Source organism: Rhinatrema bivittatum, chromosome 2 (genome assembly GCF_901001135.1).
Source record: "Rhinatrema bivittatum chromosome 2, aRhiBiv1.1, whole genome shotgun sequence".
Lineage (NCBI taxonomy): Eukaryota > Metazoa > Chordata > Amphibia > Gymnophiona > Rhinatrematidae > Rhinatrema > Rhinatrema bivittatum.
In genome coordinates this window covers 810,507,203-810,515,200 of record NC_042616.1, presented here as the reverse complement: position 1 = coordinate 810,515,200, position 7,998 = coordinate 810,507,203, and positions in this window count along the sequence as shown.

The following is a 7,998-nucleotide window of genomic DNA, read 5'->3' as shown; positions in this document are numbered from 1 at the left end:
ACCCCTTCAAAAAAATGTAGGAGATTTTCAGAAGGCATTTGACAAGGTCCCTCATGAGAGGCTTCTGTTGAGTTCGGGGTGTTTAGTGTGCCCTTAGGCTTCAGCCCGGGCCCAGACCTTCAGGGCCAAGCCAAGGGTTGATGGTGGGCTCCGCATGGCTAACGGGCTGACCCTCTGCCAGGCCGGCAAGCTCCCAAGGCCAACATCCAAGGATGTTGGAAATTGAATGGTCCTCCGACCATTCCAAGCCCTTTCGGACCTGCCGCTTGATCGGCATTGGAGCAGCAGGCCTGGCCTGAGGTTGAGGGCAGACGGACCTTGACACGAAGACATGACACCAGGATCGATGCAACAGGGGCGGTCCCATCCCCGTGGGAGAAGCAGGAAGGCTGCGGCTCTGACTGCGGAGAAGGTGGAGATCCGGGGCGGCCTACGGGCCATGAGGGAATGTTTGCAGTCCGCGGCTCCGGCTGCGCGTGAGGCCTGACGGCGGTGTCCTGCCGCGTCGAGAGAAGAACAGCAAGGGTGAGTGAGCCTGCTCGCGGGGGGACCCGCGGGCAGCAGAGTTCATAACAGCTTCAGGACTCAGGAGAAGAACTAAAAATTCATGGGATAGGAGGTGATGTCCTTTCGTGGATTACAAACTGGTTAAAAGACAGGAAACAGAGAGTAGGATTAAATGGTCAATTTTCTCAGTGGAAAAGGGTAAACAGTGGAGTGCCTCAGGGATCTGTACTTGGACCGGTGCTTCTCAATATATTTATAAATGATCTGGAAAGGAATACAACGAGTGAGGTTATCAAATTTGCAGATGATACAAAATTATTCAGAGTAGTTAAATCACAAGCAGACTGTGATACATTACAGGAGGATCTTGCAAGACTGGAAGATTGGGCATCCAAATGGCAGATGAAATTTAATGTGGACAAGTGCAAGGTGTTGCATATAGGGAAAAATAACCCTTGCTGTAGTTACACGATGTTAGGTTCCATATTAGGAGCTACCACCTAGGAAAAAGATCTAGGCATCATAGTGGGTAATACTTTAAAATCATCGGCTCAGTGTGCTGCAGCAGTCAAAAAAAGCAAACAGAATGTTAGGAATTATTAGGAAGGGAATGGTTAATAAAACAGAAAATGTCATAATGCTTCTATATCGCTCCATGGTGAGACTGCACCTTGAATATGTGTACAATTCTGGTCGGCGCATCTCAAAAAAGATATAGTTGTGATGGAGAAGGTAGAGAGAAGGGCAACCAAAATGATAAAGGGGATGGAACAGCTCCCCTATGAGGAAAGGCTGAAGAGGTTAGGGCTGTTCAGTTTGGAGAAGAGACGGCTGAGGGGGAATATGATAGAGGTCTTTAAGATCATGAGAGGTCTTGAACAAGTAGATGTGAATCGGTTATTTACACTTTCGAATAATAGAAGGACTAGGGGGCATTCCATGAAGTTAGCAAGTAGCACATTTAAGACTAATCGGAGAAAATTCTTTTTCACTCAATGCACAATAAAGCTCTGGAATTTGTTGCCAGAGGATGTGGTTAGTGCAGTTAGTGTAGCTGGGTTCAAAAAAGGTTTGGATAAGTTCTTGGAGGAGAAGTCCATTAACAGCTAGCCACTGCTATTAATTGCATCAGTGGCATGGGATCTTCTTAGTGTTTGGGTAATTGCCAGGTTCTTGTGGCCTGGTTTGGCCTCTGTTGGAAACAGGATGCTGGGCTGGATGGACCCTTGGTCTGACCCAGCATGCAATTTCTTATGTTCTTATGTTCTTATGTAATGGTCTGCAGAGCGGGGTAACCCGAGAACCTGGTCCCAACAGTATGGCTGATGTAGACATATCCGGTAGTGGTCCGCAAGTGGAGTATGCCGAGAATCTGGTAGGGTGAAGCAGATAGAGAGTCTGAAGAGCTGAGGTACTCACAGGGTTGGTAGCTGTAGTCAAGATGGTAACTTCCTCTGTAGAAGATGAGCAAGGTGAAGGTCCCGAGGTCCGTGGTGGAGGATACCCAAGAGAGAGTATGCCCTCGAGGAGTGAGTACCTAAGTTCATCCGGCAGGACACCTGGAGAAAGAACAGAAAAGTCCGCCGAGAAGTGGGTGTCCTGGGTGGTTAGAGCGAGGCAAACCCCGGATAGAAGCAGAAGGGCCCCCGTGGAGCGGGTACCCAGAGCTTCCAGGAATCAGCGAATTACCCCAGAGGGTAATAGGAGGTGTTCCAAGTGGGCAGCTTAGAAGCAGTCAGAATTAGCTGGACCGTAATCCTTGCTAACTCATAGCACTGTTGGTGAGTGGAGGCTAAGTACCCGGAGTATACCTGTAGTATTACATCAAATATCTGATTACATTGAAGAAAACAGCATTCTACACAATAGTCAAAACGGCTTTAGAAAGGGTCACAGCACAGAATCCTTGCTCATCTCGTCATTTGACACTACCATCAGAGGCTTTGACTCTAACACCAATTACATACTAGTATTACTTGATATTTCCGCAGCATTTGATACCCTAAATCATGATATATTACTTTCCAGCTTATCTCAGATTGGTATTACAGGTTTAGCATTACAATGGTTTTCCTCATTCATAACAAATCGACAGCAAAGAATTATGATGGGTAATTCCCACTCACACTGGTACTCTACTACGACAGGTGCACCCCAAGGCTCTGCTCTTTCCGCTCTTCTATTCAATCTATATCTGTTGCCATTATGCAATCTCCTCGCTGGTTTAGATCTAAATTTCAAAATATATGCAGATGATATACAGTTTACAGTTCCTTTCACTGATTCTTGGACTAAGACTTTCTCTCTACTGCAACTATATCTGTCTACAATAAAAATATGGTTATCTCACAACAGATTGAAATTGAACACAAATAAAACAGATTTACTTTATCTCTCAACTGTCTCAGACTCAATTCACCAACCACCCTCAACTTTCATATTTGAGAATCAAATCATCACAATAAAATCTTATGCAAAAATCTGGGAGTAATTATTGACTCCAGACTTGCAATGACTGATAACATATCCGAAATAGTGAAAAAATCTTTTTTCAAAATACACATGTTAAAAAAACTCAAGCCACTATTACTTCCAAACGATTTCCGACTAATTACTCAAGCATTAATCTTATCTGCATTGGACTACTGTAATTCATTGTATCTCGGTCTACCTCAATCAATGATACATCCATTGTGTGATGGTAAATGGAACTTTCTGAAGACAATGTGTGATGGTAAATGGAACTTTCTCTGAAGAGAGAGCGGTTTTAAGCGGTGTACTGCAAGGATCGGTGTTGGGACTGGTCCTGTTCAATATCTTTGTGAGCGACATTGCGGACGGGATAGAAGGTAAGGTTTGTCTTTTTGTGGATGACACTAAGATCTGCAACAGAGTGGACACGCTGGAAGGAGTGGAGAGAATGAGACGGGATCTAAGGAAACTGGAAGAGTGGTCGAAGATATGGCAGCTGAGATTCAATGCCAAGAAATACAGAGTCATATGGGGAGTGGAAATCCAAATTTATTATTTATTTATTTTTAATTTTTATATACCGATGTTCCTGTAAAGAATACATATCACACCGGTTTACAAATGAACTGTATTCGATGGGGGGAGAAAGGCTGATGTGCACGGAGCAGGAGAGAGACCTTGGGGTGATAGTGTCTAATGATCTGAAGTCGGCGAAACAATGTAACAAGGCGATAGCTAAAGCCAGAAGAATGCTGTGCTGCATAGAGAGAAGAATATCGAGTAAGAAAAGGGAAGTGATTATCCCCTTGTACAGGTCTTTGGTGAGGCCTCACCTGGAGTACTGTGCTCAGTACTGGAGACCGTATCTCCGAAGAGACAGAGACAAGATGGAGGCAGTCCAGAGAAGGGCGACCAAAAAGGTGGAAGGTATTCATCGAATGACTTATGAGGAGAGATTGAAGAATCTAAATATGTACACCCTGGAGGAAAGGAGGAGCAGAGGTGATATGATACAGACATTCAGATACTTGAAAGGTTTTAATGATCCAAAGTTCCCTGTACGTACCAGGATCAGTCCAGACAGCTGGGTTATGCCTCCCCTCCAGCAGATGGAGTCAGAGAGAAAACTGAAAGCACCCCCTAGATATACCGGTGTGCCTCCTGCGATCCCTCAGTATTTTCTCTGACTCCAGCAGATTGAGAGGCATAACCTGCGGTCCTGGTCTGGTCAGTTTATCGGTACTGGGAAACATTTAAAAAAAAAAAAAAAAAAAGAGAAAGGGACAAAGATCAATTGGTTTCTTCCCTCGTATTGTTTATTTGTCTGTGTTAGTGTCTGGCGCAGCGCGGTTGGAGCTCATTGCGGGCAGGCAGGAGGGCAGTGTCCTCCTTAATTTCCCGGATTAAAGTGTCCTTGAACCTGGGGGAGAGCTTACCGGTGGGCCGGTCACCCTCCCCCCAATTCCAGGGGATTCAGCCCTGAAGGGGGTTTAAAAAAAAAAAAAAAAAAAGTTTTTTTTCTGAAGTGGGCTAGCTGACTCCCTTAAGTCCTGTTGGGGACAGGCAGTGAGTTATATATATATTTTTTCCCTTAACCCCGGCCTGCCAGCGTGTTCTTGGACCCGGAGGGGGTGGCTAGTTCACCCGGCGCGCTCTACCTGTGAGGCTCCTTCTTCTCCTGGATTTTGGCGCCCTTTTTTCTGTAGCAGCTCCGTTTGCTGCTCTGATGCCGCGGTCTTCGCTCTGCGTCTCCTGTGGGGGGGCGGGGGCGCGACTCTCCCGAGAGGGTCTCTGTCCCCGATGTTTTCCCGGGGCGAGGGATCCTCTCGGGGGCCGAGCGCTGCCCGCAGCAGGTCTCCTCTCCCCTCTCCGTCCCGGCATCGCAGCGCTGCAGGCAGTGATTCTCCGGCCCCTCCTCCCTCGGGGAGGAGTGCGGCGGCCATCTTGGCCACGAGGCAGGCTGAATCGTCAGCGTCGGAGGAGGAGGAAATCTCCCCTCCTCCCTCTCCTGGTGCCCAAAGCGCGCGCTCCCAGCCCGATTTCGGGTCCCCTCGAGCCCCCCTCTCTATAGATGCCCCGAAGAAAGGGTTGAAAAGGGCGGTCCCCTTTTCTTCTGATTTTGTGCTCCTAATGCACAAAGCCTTTTTGCAGGCAGAATCCGGCTGGGAGGCAGAGGCGCCCGCTCCCCCGAAGGTCCCCAGGACCACTGCCTTGCCCCAGGGGACCCAGCCGGGCGCGGGGTCCTCCGGGGGCCAAGGTCCCCGTCCGCGGGGGGGGGGGGAGCTGCGGACCCGGAGGACTCAGGAGCCGTGCCGGAGTCCCCGGGGGCTCCGGACTCTTTGACGGCGGATACTCAGGGGGCCCTAGAAGGGGATGACCCCCAGGTGCTGCGTTTGTTTGGAAAGGAGGAATTGAGCTCCCTTATTCTTCACGTGTTGCAGGAGCTAGAGTTAACGACTCCGCCGCAGGAGGCGGACACGTCTACAGGGGATATTGCAATGGCAGGGATTAGAGCTCCCCCGCAGACCTTTCCCTTTCACCACAAGGTCTTACAGATCGTTTCAAAGGAATGGGACCTCCCAGAGGCGTCCCTGCGGGTGAATAGGGCCATGGAGAGGCTGTATCCCTTACCCAAGGAGTCATTGGAGCTCTTGAAGACGCCCGCAGTAGATTCGGCTGTCACGGCAGTGGTAAAGCATACGACTATCCCCGTGACGGGGGGTATAGCGTTGAAGGACCTCCAAGACCGCAAGCTAGAGGTGTTATTAAAGCGTATTTTTGACGTGGCGGCTCTGGGGGTCCGAGCGGCGGCTTGCAGCAGCCTTGTGCAGAGGGCCAACCTCCGCTGGGTTCAGCAGCTGCTGACCATGCAGGAGCTCCCTCCGGGAGAGGCTGAGCAGGCGAATTGTGTTGAGGCGGCGGTCGCTTATACTGCGGATGCCCTGTATGACTTGTTGCGCACATCGGCTCGCATTATGTCCTCGGCGGTCTCAGCCAGGAGGTTGCTGTGGCTCCGTCGTTGGTCGGCGGACGCCAACTCCAAGGCGAGGTTAGGTTCCTTCCCCTTTAAGGGCAAGTTGCTATTTGGTGAGGAGCTGGACCAGCTCATTAAGGACCTGGGTGACAACAAGGTTTACAAGTTGCCGGAGGATAAGCCTCGGCAAACTCGGTCGTTTGGGAACGCTAGGGCTCGTTTTCGGGGGCAACGGCGTTTCCGTGGGGGACGAGGGGGTCCCCTTCCCCAGCGGCAGCAGGCGTCAAGATCCCAGGCCTGGTCTTCTTCTTCCTTTCGCGGCAGGAGGCCTCTACGCGGGGGCGCTTCCCCAGGCTTTCCCGCCATCAAGCCCGCACAATGAAGGTGCGCGGGCCCACTCCTCCGTTCCCGTTATCGGAGGCCGGCTGTCCCGGTTCTGGGAGGAGTGGGTCAAGATCACTTCGGATCAATGGGTCCTCGACGTGGTCCGGTACGGCTACGAGTTGGATTTTGTACGTCCCCCCCCGGGATCTCTTTCTGGTATCGCCATGCGGACCGGTAGAAAAACAGGTAGCTATCGCCCAAACGGTCGCCCATCTACAAGCTCTGGGGGCGGTGGTTCCTGTTCCGCGGGACCAGCTACGGACGGGTCGGTATTCCATATACTTCCTGGTTCCCAAGAAGGAGGGCACTTTCCGACCCATTCTGGATCTCAAAGGAGTAAACAAGGCGTTGCGTGTGCCCCGCTTCCGGATGGAAACCCTCCGGTCTGTTATTGCGGCCGTCCACAAGGGAGAGTTCTTGGCTTCTTTGGACCTGACAGAGGCCTATCTTCACATCGGCATAAGAAAACGGCATCAGCGGTACTTGAGGTTCACGGTGATGGGGGACCACTACCAGTTTTGCGCCCTCCCCTTCGGGTTGGCCACCGTGCCGAGGGTGTTCACCAAAGTTCTCGTGGTGGTAGCGGCCTCCCTCCGCCGGCAAGGCATCCTCGTGCATCCCTATCTCGACGATTGGCTCATTCGTGCAAAGTCGCAGGCGGCCTGCAACAGGGCGGTCTCCTTAGTGGTGCACCAGCTGCAGGAGTTGGGTTGGGTAGTCAACTTTACGAAGAGCAGACTCAAACCGACCCAACAGCTGGAGTTCCTGGGAGCTCGGTTCGACACCTTGGTGGGCAAGGTTTTTCTTACGCAGCAACGCATGGTCAATCTCATGACTCAGGTACGGCGCCTGTTGGAGCTCGAGATGCCCACGGTCTGGGATTATTTACAAGTCATTGGGCATATGGTGTCTACTATGGAAATGGTACAATGGGCTTTTGCGCATATGCGTCCATTACAAAGAGCACTTCTATCTCGTTGGGATCCCCGTTCGGAGGAGTACAGGATAGAATTGCCTTTGCTGGAGCCGGCTCGCTCCAGTCTCTCTTGGTGGCTGACTCCAGCCAATCTCCTACAAGGGGTGGACCTCGAACCCCCGCCTTGGTTGGTGGTGACAACGGATGCCAGCCTGTCGGGCTGGGGAGCGGTCTGCCAGTCCCGTGCGGTCCAGGGCACTTGGTCAGCACTCCAAGCGACTTGGTCCATCAACCGATTGGAGACCAGAGCGGTCCGCCTGGCCTTGCGTTGTCTCCTTCCACTGGTACGCGGACGAGCAGTAAGAGTTCTGTCGGACAATGCGACCACAGTGGCGTACATAAATCGTCAAGGAGGCACAAAAAGTCTGGCGGTAGCGACCGAGGCGGCGCTGTTGATGTCTTGGGCGGAAAGGCACATAGAGCGTCTCGCGGCCACCCACATTGCCGGCGTGGACAACGTTCAAGCGGATTTCCTCAGCCGGCAGCACCTGGATCCAGGCGAATGGGAGATCTCGTCGGAAGCGATGGCTCTCATCGTGCGGCGTTGGGGGACTCCGCGCTTGGATCTCATGGCGACCCGTCAGAATGCAAAGGCGGTACGCTTCTTCAGTCGGAGGCGAGAGCACGCGTCAGAAGGAGTGGACGCGCTAGCACTTCCGTGGCCTCGTCACATTCTTCTGTATGT